The sequence below is a fragment of the Chrysemys picta genome, chromosome 24 (genome assembly GCF_011386835.1).
Source record: "Chrysemys picta bellii isolate R12L10 chromosome 24, ASM1138683v2, whole genome shotgun sequence".
Lineage (NCBI taxonomy): Eukaryota > Metazoa > Chordata > Testudines > Emydidae > Chrysemys > Chrysemys picta.
In genome coordinates, this window is record NC_088814.1 from 6,831,345 (window position 1) to 6,845,254 (window position 13,910).

General features: G+C 43.4%; 1 protein-coding gene across 26 annotated transcripts in view; it reads right to left on the minus strand.

Annotated features, from left to right (window-relative positions):
- SPOP (speckle type BTB/POZ protein) overlaps positions 1 to 13,910 on the minus strand; it is a 47,135-nt gene that overhangs the window by 16,461 nt on the left and 16,764 nt on the right. For 4 of the 26 annotated variants that reach the window (XM_065577330.1, XM_065577342.1, XM_065577344.1 and 1 more), the window contains exon 3: positions 1,631 to 1,701. The exons of 17 other annotated variants lie outside the window; for them this stretch is intronic. The gene's annotated coding sequence lies outside the window, so the exon portion shown is untranslated. Of the gene's footprint in view, positions 1 to 426; positions 944 to 1,630; positions 1,702 to 13,910 lie in introns of all 26 variants that reach the window. 5 more of the 26 variants (XM_065577338.1, XM_065577341.1, XM_065577343.1 and 2 more) reach the window with 2 other exon arrangements.

The window sequence follows — 13,910 nt, forward strand, 5'->3', positions numbered from 1 at the left end:
AGGAATTCTCAGGAAGATTGTGTCTCTACAGTTGTATTTAACAACGGTATATTGAAATTTGCATTGAGCATGTGGACTACTTTGATCAAAACATAGCATCTCTCACACAACAAGCAATTCCATGGCGAGGTTCTAAATTTACAAGAGCAATTGAAACTAGTTTTGGAGGGACTGGACAGATCACAGGCTGATGACACTACTCTCTCAGGCCTGGTCTACACTACAAACTTAGGTTGACATAAACTGCATTAAGTCGATCTAATAATGTATGTGTCTACACTACCAAGTCCATTCCGCTGACCTAAGTGGCCACTAAAGTTGACTTCTGTATTCCACCTCCACGAGAGGCAGAGCGCTTGATTCGACATCCACGGGTCGACATGGGGATAGTGTAGACATGGCGTTGTGTAATTTTAATGAACTGACCTCCAGGTGTCGTCCCACAGTGCTCCACTGTGACCTCTCTGGAGAGCACTTTCAACTCCACTGCACGTCAGCCAGGTACACAGGAAACAGCTTCTCCCCTGTTAAAGCCCTGAGAACTTTTGAATTTTCATTTCCTGTTTGATCAGTGTGGAGAGCTCACCAGCACATCTGATCATGAAGCCCTAAAGCCGCAAAAGCGCTCCAGCACGGAGTACACAGGAGGTGGCAGATCTTATTGCTGGGTGGGGAGAAAAGTCTGTACAGGCACAACTCCTATCAAACAGAAGAAACGCGAACATCTATGCTAAGATTGTGCGGGGCATAGGGGACACCAGCAGTGCTGCGTGAAAATAAAAGGAGCTTCGGCAAGCGTACCAGAAGACAAGGGAGGCAAACAGTCGTTCTGGTTCTGCCCCACAGACATGCTGCTTTTATGAGGATCTGCATGCGATTCTCAGCGGTGACCCCACCGCTACCCCGAAAGTCTCCGTCGATACCTCTCAGGAGCCCTGGGTACCTTGAGCAACAACGAAGAGGACATTGTTGACGAGGAAGATGAGGAGGAGGAGAATGTGAGGCAGGCAAGGGGGGGGGGAGGGATAGCTCAGTGGTTTGAGCATTGGCCTGCTAAACCCAGGGTTGTGAGTTCAATCCTTGAGGGGGCCACTTAGGGATCTGGGGCAAAATCAGTACTTGGTCCTGCTAGTGAAGGCAGGGGGCTGGACTTGATGACCTTCAAGATCCCTTCCAGTTCTAGGAGATAGGATTTAGGATCCATTCTCCCCAACAGCCAAGAACTGTTTTTAACCCTGGAGCCCATCCCTTCACAGGACCAGTTGGCAGCAGAGCGTGATGCCGTGGAAGGCACCTCTGGTGAGTAAACATTTCCAATCAAAGTGTAGACATTACATGCTTTTATTTTTTATGTTTAATTTGAACAAAAAAGTAAGTGTAGTGGGTATCAGTGGCCACTCCAGCTACACAGAGGGTGCTCTCCGACAGCTTATGTGCACGGGGATAGCCCAGGAATCCTCCATGGAGATCTCTAGGAAGCTTTCATGGAGGTACTCTGCAATCCTTTGCAGAAGGTTTCTGGGAAGGGCTGCCTTATTTCATCCACCACAGTAGGATACTTTCCCACGCCACTCCAGTATTAACTCTGCTGGCAGCACACAGCATTGCAGCATAAGGACCAGGTCCGTACCCAGACACTTGCAGCATCTGCTCCCTTGCTGCCTCTGTTACCCTCAGGAGAGTGATATCGCACAGGGTCACCTAGGGGAAACGGGGAAAGTTTTCAATGCTAGCCCTTAAACCGCAAACAATTCAACAAGTAATCCGCCCCACTTGGTGAAAACTGGGTCATACAACCACGCTTTCCCAAACGTGCCATGGCTGTGGTTGGAAGGGATCACTGTGTAGTGCAGCATTGAAGAAGAAAAAAAGGGGGGGGGGGGCGGAGAGAAGAGAAGTGGCAGCTTCCTGTTTGTCTCCCTTCCCCTGGCCCCAACCCGGTGCTGCTTTTTTAAAATAAAACTATTGGGGGGGCTTTACTCTGCTGCTTGTCCTCAAGCACCATCCAGGTTGCTAAGGGACAGGGGGCTTTTCTCAAGTTCCAACCTGTGATTCCGAGGATGTCTTCATAAAAGCAGCAGCACAAGACCTCTTGCCCATGCCTTACTCACCATGGCTGGAGCAGCAAACCAACTCTTGCAATAACCAACGGTTGTGATTACATTGTGGCTTGCAGTGAAGTGTACTGAGGGGTGTTTTGTTTTGATTTTTAATACAAAAAAATTAACCTTGCACCAGAAACAATATACGCACGGTCAACGCGACCCTTGTGCTTTGCATTCCTTGCAGCTGAAACCTTGTCCGTCGGCGCATCCTCCACACCGGGACAGAGACTTTCCCAGATTAGAAGGTGGAAAAAGAATTGGGAGGACATGTTCGGTACGTTAATGTATGCCTCTGAGAGTGACAGGATGGCGCTTAGAGTATGGAGGATTACACTGGCCGAGAACCTGGACATGGACAGAGAGGACAAGAGATCATGCAGGGAACAAGAGCGTGCCATGCAGGAAGAGATGCTGCGGATTACGAAGGAGCAATCAGACATGTTGAGGCATCTGGTTGAGGGTCAAGAAAGGTAGCTGGATGCTAGAGTCGCTCTGCTGCCTATGCTGAACCTGCTGCCCTCATCGCCCAGTTCTACATTCTCCTCCCCCAAACGTCCTGTCAGGCAAGGGTGGGGGGGTGGAAAAGAATTTCAGTATCCCTTGCACTCAACACCGGGGAGGGTACAAGGACCAGAAGGCGCCCATTCCCACACCTTTGATTGTTATTGTCGTGCATCTGTAAGCAAACTTTCCTTGTTTCTCCCCCCACAGCGTTATCTTACTTTTTTTTGCTGTCTCTGTGTGTTTGCGTGTATAATAAAACTTAATAGATTGAGGAGAAAAGGCTCTTTATTCATTCAACACACAGCGGGTGGTGGGGGTGGAGTTTACAGGGGAGAAAATTTGGAAAGGAACAACACAGATAAGTATCACATTACACTGGCTCATTGATGAAACTGGTTTTCAAAGCCTGACGGACACGCAGAGCCCCTCAATGTGCTCTTCTTATTGCCCTGATGTCTGGCTGTTCAAAATTGGCTGCCAGGTGATCTGCCTCAACCCCCCACCCTGGTGGAAACTTTTCTCCCTTTGCTTCACAGATATTATGGAGCACACAGCAGGCAGCAATAACAATGGGGACATTGCTTACTGGGTTAGACATCCGTGAAAGCAAACAATGTCAGCGACCTTTTAAACGTCCAAAGGCACATTCCACCACCATTCTGCACTTACTCAGCCTATGGTTGAACCAGTCCTTACTGCTGTCCAGGCTGCCTGTGTACAGCTTCATGAGCCATGGGAGCAATGGGTAGGCTGGGTCTTCCAGGATCACGATTGGCCTTTCAACATCAGCAATGGTTATTTTGCAGTCTGGAAAGGAAGTCCTTGCTTGCAGCTTTCTGAACAAATTTGTGTTCCTAAAGATTCTCGCATCACCACCTTTCCCGACCATCCCACATTGACGCCGGTGAAATGGCCCCTGTGATCCACCAGTGCTTGCAACACCACTGAGAAGTACCCCTTTAGGTTTATGTACTCTTTGGCAAGGTGGTCTGGTGCCAAGATAGGGATATGTGTTCTGTTTATCATCCCACTGCAGTTAGGGAATCCCATTGCGGCAAAACCATCCACTATGTCCTCCATGTTTCCCAGAGTCACTACTCTTCTTAGCAGAAGTCTGTTGATGGCCCCGCAAACTTGGATCACAACAGATCCCACGGTAGATTTACTCACTCCAAATTGATGCCCCACTGACAGTCTGGTGTTGTGAGTGGCGATAGCTCTGTGGAAGCTTGCTTTTCCACAGTCAGAACAGCTCTCATTTTAGTATTGCTGCGCTTCAGGGCTGGGGAAAGCTCTTCACACAGTTCCTGGAAAGTGGCCGTATGCATTCAAAAGTTCTGCAGCCACTGCTTGTCATCCCATAGCTGCATACTGATGTGGTCCCACCAGTCAGCCCTTGTTTCCTGGGCCCAGAAAAAGCTCTCAACCATGTCAAGGTGATGTGTGACTGTTGCCAGCAACTGCAAATTGCTCTGCTCTAGGTCTTCCAGCAGGGCTGCTTGCATGGTATCACATTGTTCCATCCGGCGGCTCCTGTATCAGCTGTGTAAATACTGCAGGAGAAGGCGCGAGTTGTTTGTAATGCTCACAAAAACAGTTTTCAGAGTGGTAGCCGCGTTAGTCTGTATCAGCAAAAAGAACGAGGAGTGGCACCTTAGAGACTAACAAATTTATTTGAGCGTAAGATTTCGTGGGCTAAAACCCACTTCATCAGATGCATGCAGTGGAAAATAAAGTAGGAAGATATATATACACAGAAGACATGAAAAAATGGGTGTTGCCATACTAACTATAACTAGAGTAATCAGTAATGTACATTGGCCAAACCGGACAGTCTCTACGGAAAAGAATAAATGGACACAAATCAGACGTCAAGAATTATAACATTCAAAAACCAGTCGGAGAACACTTCAACCTCCCTGGTCACTTGATTACAGACCTCAAAAATCGCAATACTCCAACCAAAAAAACCTTCAAAAACAGACTCCAACGAGAAACTGCAGAATTGGAATTAATTTGCAAACTGGACACCATTAAATTAGGCTTGAATAAAGACTGGGAGTGGATGGGTCATTACACAAAGTAAAACCTATTTCCTCATGCTAATTCCGCCCCCCCACTGTTACTCACAACTTCTTGTCAATGGGCCATCCTGATTATCACTACAAAAGTTTTTTTTCCTCCTGCTGATAATAGCTGACCTTAACTGATTACTCTCTTTATAGTTAGTATGGCAACACCCATTTTTTCATGTCCTCTGTGTATATATATCTTCCTACTGTATTTTCCACTGCATGAATCCGATGAAGTGGGTTTTAGCCTACGAAAGCTTATGCTCAAATAAATTTGTTAGTCTCTAAGGTGCCACAAGTACTCCTCGTTCTTTTCACAAAAACAGTGTACGGCTGAGCAGGGTCCATGCTTATCATGCTATGGCGTACATGCGGGTAACCCACACTTACAAATAAAGGTGAGAAAAAGGCTTGGTTTGTTTGCCATTGATTTCCGGGAGGGAGATAGGTAAGTCCATCATGGGAGGCTAACGCTATGTTCCCATAACCACCCACGCCAATGTTTTGGCTCCATAAGGCATTGCAAACCCAACCCAAAATTCCACTCACCTACGTGCACTGTGGGATTGCTACCCACAGTGCAGTGCTCTGTGTGTCGATGCAAGCCCTGCTAGTGAGGATCACTCCGCCACACAATGAGCGTAGTGTGGACATGCAAGATCAACTTGCTTAATTGGAGGCTTGATGTCAACTTACATTAAGTCGACTTAACTCTAATGTAGACATGGCCTTAATCTCAGCCGAAGTCTTGCTTGATCTAATTATCAAAACTGGAACCACACAAGGATAAAAATATAAAAAGCTATTAAAATGAACTATGGAGATCTGTTACTTGGCTAACATGAATGATCCTAAACACAGTAGAACCTCAGAGTTACAAACACCTTGGGAAAAAAGGAGGTTGTTTGTAACTCTGAAATGTTCCTAGCTCTAAACAAAACGTTATGGCTGTTCTTTCAATAGTTTACAGCTGAACACTGACTTAATACAGCTTTGAAACTTTACTATGCAGAAGAAAAATGCTACTTTTAACCATCTTAATTTATATGAAACAAGCAGGAGTTTCCTTAGCCTGTCAAATCTTTTAAGACTTTCCCTTTATTTTTTTAGTAGTTTACATTTGACACAGTACTGTACTTTTTTTTTTTTTTGGTTTCTGCTGCTGCCTGATTGCAGCTTCCGGTTCCAAATGAGGCGCATGGTTGACCGGTCAGTTCTTAACTCTGGTGTTCATAACAGAGGTTCTACTGTACAAAGGTCAAAAGTTGAGTCAAGAAGAGAAAAGGATGAAACATGGCTCATGGAACAAAATTTGGAATTATTTCTTTAATAACTGAAGATGCAATGTTTAAAACACAGATTCATATTCATGAAGAAGGTTCTGTCACAGGTCACTGAATAAAAATGGTGCAAAACTGTAAGTAAAAATCACAGAAGGCTGAAAAATTGAATTCAGGATGTTGTCAATTTTTAAGAGACCTGCAACTCCTGTCCAGCCAACTCAGCATGTTTTAGCACATTAGATTGGTTTTATCAAAAAACTTTGTCAGAGGGGAGGGGTCCTGAAAAGCCTAATAAATTGGTAAATAAATCATTATTAAGTGCCAGAAACAAGAGTAGTTGGTTTAGATTGCTAGTAGATAGGGAACTGCATTATTCTATTATGTTCTGCTTACAGGACTGCAAGCTTGTCATTATGAACAGGAGCAGCGCCAGGGTTTTTGGCACCCTAGGTGGCAGCACACCTCCTCTGAGCGTTCGGCGGCGGGGGTCCTTCCGCTCCGTGTCTTCAGGGCACTTCGGTGGCGGGTCCCGGAGCGAGTGAAGGACCCGCCGCCGAATTTCCGCTGAAGACCTGGAGCGGAAGGACCCCCTGCCACCGAATTTCTGCCGAGGACGGTAAAATGCCGCCCCCCAAATCCTGCCGCCCTAGGCGACCGCCTAGGGTCACCTAGTGGAAGCGCCGGCCCTGATTATGAGCCTTCTTACATTTGAGGAATGCTTATGAAATGGATCACATGTTTAATTTCATAAAGACTTTGTGGGGTCTCCTGCTTATTTTTTTCTCCTCCAGGAAAAAAAAGCTAAAAAGGTTTTTTGGGTTAAGTTTTAACACCTGTTAGTAAGGTAAATTAGCAGACGAATCTTGCCACCATGTTACATGCAAACTCAGTCCCAAGACTGATCATTGAGGAATTACATAAGAAATGTCTCTCCTGCTGATGATTCTCCTTTCAGCACAACCCATTGTTATCTCCCCCTTTAGCTACTTCCTCACTTGTATTAATGCTTATTTTCTTAATCTTTAATAATAATTACCCATGTGTCACCATATGAATGCTTTATGGAAGTCAAGATAGACAAGGAAAATGTGGTAGACCTAATCTAAGAAATTAATCATCAAAAAATCAGTTTAGTTTGATATGACCCATTTTTGGTAAACCCATATTGCATTTTATCTCATTTTCCATTTACATCCATGTCTTTCTTAATTGTTTCTTTCAAAATTTGTCCTAAAGCCTTGCATACTATTGACTTCCACAATGTCTCAGAAGATGTATACTGTGTGCTCTCACATCTTTATTAAACGGGTATGGGGGCTGAGTATTTATTAAAGATATCTCCAAAATGATGGTCAGTCACTGAAATTAAACATGTTAACAACCAAAAATCATTTTTGAATAGTGTAGCTAAACAGCCCTTCCTCGCTCAATTGCTCAACTTTCACGTGACTCTGGTGATGGCACCACTTATCTCCAGTCACCATAGAGTTGGAGGATAGATAAAACCTTAAATTCCAATGCAACAAGAAACACCCCTGTCCATTCTTTTTTGAAAAAGCAATAACCGCTCATGCCTTCTTTATACAGAATAAAATGGGGGGTGGAGAGGGCAGGGGAAGTTCCAAGTTTTTCCCTCCCACTTCTAAGCACTCCTCTAGAGTGTGCTTGCAACCCAAGTTCTGTAGCATTGTTCTAATGTATGAGAAACGGGAAATGAAACCAACTGGTTTCGCCTAACTGGTCAGTTAAGCGAAACTAACTGACCAGTCTAATTTCATAATACAATCAGAAGAAAGGGTAAAAGGTAAACAGAGCAACATACAAAGGTGATTAGAATCAGATTTTTAAAATCTCTTCAGTTTCAAGCATTTAAGATGTTATTAAATAACACAGCTAAGTAATTAAAAAAAAAAAAAACTAACTTCAGACTTTATCCTCTTGCTTCTTTATGTTCAGGCCAGAAGTTGATGAAACAAGCATGCTTCACAAGACTGAAACAAACACTGCTTCCAGTGAGGAGAAGTTGACTACAATCACACTAATTAATTTCACTTGTACTGGACACCATTGGTAAAGTGCTTCTATAGAGACTGGCAGTACTTTAATTCCTTAGTAGCCTCTGCCAGAAGGTGCATACAGGAAAATTTTTTAAAAGGGTAGGTTTCCTCCTAACTCAGTGTGAGAAATACTGCAAGTTAACAATCATTATAAAGAATGCACTACAGGCTCAAGTCATGCTGAGACAAGACCAACACACTTCTGAAACAGTACGAGAAAAAAGAAATCAGTTTAGCTTTCTAACAGAGATCATAACTTTGTGGAATGCAGCAGATACTGAAATTAAATACTGACACCAAGAACATCCCCACATCCCTCTCCAAATCAGGATTTCACATTTCAGTGCTAAGCATCAAATTTCAACCCAGAATGATCCATTTTACTGCCTCTAGATAGCTCTCCCTCTCTACAAAGGGACTTCAGAAGCAGTTTACAGTATACAGTAACTCCTTACTTAACATTGTACTTATGTTCCTGAGAAATGTGACTAAGCGAAACGATGTTAAGCGAATCCAATTTCCCCATAAAAATTAATGTAAATAGGGAGGGTTAAGTTCTAGGGAAATTTTTTTCACCGAACAAAAGATATACACCTCTACCTTGATATAACGCTGTCCTCGGGAGCCAAAAAAATCTTACCGTGTTATAGGTGAAACCACGTTATATTGAACTTGCTTTGATCCACCGGAGTGCGCAGCCCTGCCCCCCCCACGGAGCACTGCGTTACCGCGTTATATCCGAATTCGTGTTATATCGGGTCACGTTGTATCGAGGTAGAGGTGTACACACACACACACACACACACACACACACACACACACACACACTCTATAAGTTTTAAACAAAATTTAATACTGGTACACAGCGATGATGATTGTGAAGCTTGGTTGAGGTGGTGAAGTCAGAGGGTGGGATATTTCCCAGGGAATGCCTTACTGCTAAATAATGATCTAGCAATTGGCTGAGGCCTCAAGGGTTAGCTGATTGTCGTTAAGGTAGCCTCACACTCTACAAGGCAGCACGAATGGAGGGAGAGGAGACAGCATGGCAGACAGAGAAACACAGAGAGAGAGAGAGAGAGAGAGAGAGAGAGAGAGAGAGAGTGTGCGTGCGTGCGCATTGCCCCTTTAAGTACATTGCCTTTTTAAGTAGATCAGTAAGCGGAGATGGCAGCTGCTGCCAGGAAGCTCCCTCCATCCTGAGCCCTGTCGTGTCATCCCGTCCCCCCGCTCTATGGAAGATGGGGTAAGCGGGGTACAGGAGCAGGGGGAAGGGGGATACCCTGACATTAGCCCCTCTCTCCCCTCCCCTCCGCACAGCAAGCAGGAGGCTCCGGGGAGCAGCTCCAAGGCAGAGGGCAGGAGCAGCACATGCCAGTGGAGGGAGGGACAGCTGAACCGCCAGCAACTGATAGCCTGCTAGGCAGCTGCCGCACAGAGAACTTAGGGGAATGGGGAGCTGCTGGGGGGCTCCCGGTCCACCATGGTTCCAAGCCCCCACCAGCTAGCTCCAACGGGCTGCTCTTCTTGCAAGCAGTGGACAAAGCAGGCGGATGACAGACGACGTTATAAGGGAGCATTGCACAACTTTAAATGAGCATGTTCCCTAATTGATCAGCAACGTAATCTGTAATTTTCACTCCATGCATCTGAAGAAGTGAGGTTTTTCACCCATGAAAGCTTATGCCCAAATAAATCTGTTAGTCTTTAAGGTGCCACCGGACCCCTTATTGTTTTTGTGGATACAGAGTAACACGGCTACCTCCTCATACTTGAAACGTTAACTGGGACGACTTTAAGTGAGGAGTTACTGTACTGTATATACCTTCACGGTACAACTGCTGAAACCATAGTGTAAAGACATTAACTAGTGTGGCGATTTCTGTTAACCTACAAGTCTCTCTACAGAATGCCTTCCAGTGACATTACAAGGCCATGGTTCTGCTAGCCTTGCATGACATTAAGAAATCATCATCTAGGATGATACCAACGTGAAAAGGAACATGTCAGCATGAATCCCAGCTACAGTGGAGAGGACAGAAATGAAGCCCTAGAGGTCAAAAAATTCTTTTCAATTCTGTTACACTATATATGGAGAGTGCTTTTGACAGATCTGCACTGTAGAAGAAAGCATTGGTTACAGTAATTTTTATCTATATATTTTATTGCTTTCTTAAAGATGAAAACAGTAGTGGATACAAAATGATAAAATTGTGTGCGAGAGTATCAATCAGAATAATCTAGATATGCATTATGAATACATTAGTTACCCTGGTTAAATACAAGGAAAAGTGTTTCTTAACACAAAGTTAAAAGGAATGGCGAGCAGAGAGTTTGGGTGGTGAACTGATTTATTTGCCCTCTTAGTTTGCAAACTGTTACATTAGTCTCTAGGTACTAGAGTAAGTGGTTCTAAATTTTAGGTGCCCAACATTTTCTGAAAAATCAGATTCCTTTAAAAGTGACTTAAGTTGGACACCCAAAAACGTAGGCACCTAAATATCACTAGTCATTTTGAAAAATGTAGGCTATAGACCAGAGAGCTAGTTTAAAATGAAAAATGCCATATAGCTAGGTAATCTCCAAAGTGTCATTTTTTGGGAAAGGGGTTGGTAAGTCTCTCCATAATTAAACACGGAGGGTAGTAAAGTCCACCAGATATGGTAGAGGTCCCCTCTAAGGTTATACAGTTTCCACAGAAATACATTTTAAAGCTCTTCTGCTCAAGTTCATGTTTGTTCCACAGTCTCCAGGTAATGAATACCAAAAGCAGAGTTACATTTTGAAGCATCAGCTATTTGAGGGGCAAAGGTATAAGACAACACCACCACCAAGAACGTATATAGCTATCTTCCATCTGTGTATCTTAAAATGATTCCTAAAATGAATTTAAGCAGTTTCATCTCCACTTCACCAATAGTGATCAGCGACTTGCCCAAAAAACATAAAGCAATTCTGCGGCTGAGCTAGTAATAAAAAACTCAGGAATCTTGACTCCCAATCCCCTTCTCAAAGTACAGACTACACCTTCTCTCTGAGAGAGGAGTGAGTTCCATCTTGATTGTTCTCTAAACTACTACCAGATTTAGCTATTACACACACTATTTGTACACTCCTATTACAGAAAATTGTTTATTTTTTATTGGATCTAGTAGCCTTTATACGAGAGAGAGAAAAACTAAACATCAAATGCATCAACCTAAATATAAGTTAAATAGCCCTACATACCTAGCTGCTAATTTTACACATGATATCATTTCTCCTCATAAGGCTTAGACAGGCAGGGTAATAAAAGTTATGACAAGATGCTAATAGAGTGCAGATGCGGTCGAGCCATCTCAAAAAAGATCTATTGGAATTGGGAAAGATTGAGAAAAGGGCAACAAAAATGATTAGGGATATGGAACAGCTTCTGTATGAGGAGAGATTAAAAAGATTCGGACTTCTCAGCTTGGCAAATAGATGACTAAGGGGAGGGGGGAAATATGATAGAGGTCTATAAAATCAATACTGGTGTGGAAGAAGTAAATAAGGAAATGTTATTTACTCCTTCTCATAACACAAGAACTAGGGGTCACCAAATGAAAATAATAGGTAGCAGGTTTAAAAACAAACAAAAGGACGTATTTCTTCACACAACACACAGTCAACCTGTGGAACTCTTTGCTAGCAGATGTTGTGAAGGCCAAGACTATAAAAGGGTTAAAAAAAGAACTAGATAAATTCATGGAGGACAGGTCCATCAATGGCTATTAGCCAGGATGGGCAGGGATGGTGTTCCTAGCCTCTGTTTGCCAGAAGCTGGGAATGGGCGACAGGGGATGGATAAGTTGGTGATTATCTGTTCTGTTCATTCCCTCTGGGGCACCTGGCATTGGTCACTGTTGGGTTAGATGGACCTTTGGTCTGACCCAGTATTGCCATTCTTGTGTTATGAGTTGTAACAAATGGCCTACTAGATCAGTGGTTCTCAAACTTTTGTATTGGTGACCCCCTTCACAGAGCAAGCCTCTGAGTGTGACACGCCCTTATAAATTAAAAACACTTTTTAAAATATTTAACACTAGGAGGTGAAGTGGGATTTGGGGGTGGAGGTTGACAGCTCGCAACCCTACATGTAATAACTTTGCGACCCCCTGAGGGGTCACGACCCCCAGTTTGAGAACCCCTGTAGTAGATTGCCATGCTTTTAAAATGGCCCAGTGGAGGAGACGGATCCAGATTTCTCTATTTCAGAAACAGTTTTAGTCTGGTATTTGTGGATATGAATCTTTCTAAAGACGCTCTGCATGCCAATTAAACACAGTATTTTAAAAAGCTGGTTGGTTTAAAGACAGCCTGTCCCCCAGGGTCAGTGCACTTCACCCATAGCTCAACCCACCATACCCATACTTCTCGACTCTGTAGCAAGCCATAAAGAAGAAAAACAAACAAACAAAACAAGGTACAATCTCCACACAATTGAGTAACAGATGTTAAAAGGTAGGAAAATATTGCCACCATTCTTGCTTACAAAACACACTAGAGAAATAACCAACCAACACACAAAAATGCCCAAACATGTCCTTACGTCTATCTATTTCAATTGGTGGAACAAGCACTTTAAGATCACTGGTAAACAGCTTTCTGACATAGCCAGATATGAAACTAGTTTTTTAAAAGAGCTGTAACTACATGTTCTAAATATACTTCGTATACAAAATCTTGAAACATTTAGAATATTCATTGTGCTTATTTCTATACAAATACTCACCAATATGTAACCCTATCAGTTCAGTTGCTTAGTAGCAATGCTGGTGTCTCTTGCATTGTAAACAAACCATGAAGCCTGGACCAGTGTCTGATTACACAGAAATTTTAGGGAGACATTTCATAAACAAAAAGAACAGAAGTACTTGTGGCACCTTAGAGACTAACAAATTTATTTGAGCATAAGCTTTCGTGGGCTAAAATCCACTTCATCGGATGCATGCAGTGGAAAATACAGTAGGAAGATACACACACACACACACACACACACACACACACACACACACACACACACACACACACACACAATATGAAACAATGGGTGTTACCATACACACTATAATGAGAGTGATCAGCTAAGGTGAGCTATTACCAACAGGAGAGAAAAAAACTTTTTGTAATGGTAATCAAAATGGCCCATTTCCAGCAGTTGACAAGAAGGTGTGGAGGGGGGGGGGAAGAGAGATAAACATGGGGAAATAGTTTTACTTTGTGTAATGACCCATCTACTCCCAGTCTTTATTCAAGCCTAATTTAATGGTGTCCAATTTGCAAATTAATTCCAATTCAGCAGCCTCTTGTTGGAGTCTGTTTTTGAAGTTTTGTTGTTGTAATATTGTGACTTTTAGGTCTGTAACTGAATGACCAGGGAGATTGAAATGTTCTCCAATTGGTTTTTGAAGGTTATAATTCTTGACATCTGATTTGTGTCCATTTATTCTTTTACGTAGAGACTGTCCGGTTTGGCCAATGTACATGGCAGAGGGGCATTGCTGGCACATGATGGCATATTTCACATTGGTAGATGTGCAGGTGAACGAGCCTCTGATAGTGTGGCTGATGTGATTAGGTCCTATGATAGTGTCCCTTGAATAGATATATGGACAGAGTTAGCAACGGGCTTTGTTGCAAGGATAGGTTCCTGGGTTAGTGTTTTTGTTGTGTGGTTGCTGGAGAGTATTTGCTTCAGGTTTGGGGGCCATCTGTAAGCGAGGACTGGCCTGTCTCCCAAGATCTGTGAGAGTGATGGATCGTCTTTTAGAATAGGTTGTAGATCCTTGATGATGCACTGGAGAGGTTTTAGTTGGGGGGCTGAAGGTGACAGCTAGTGGCGCTCTGTTACTTTCTTTGTTGGGCCTG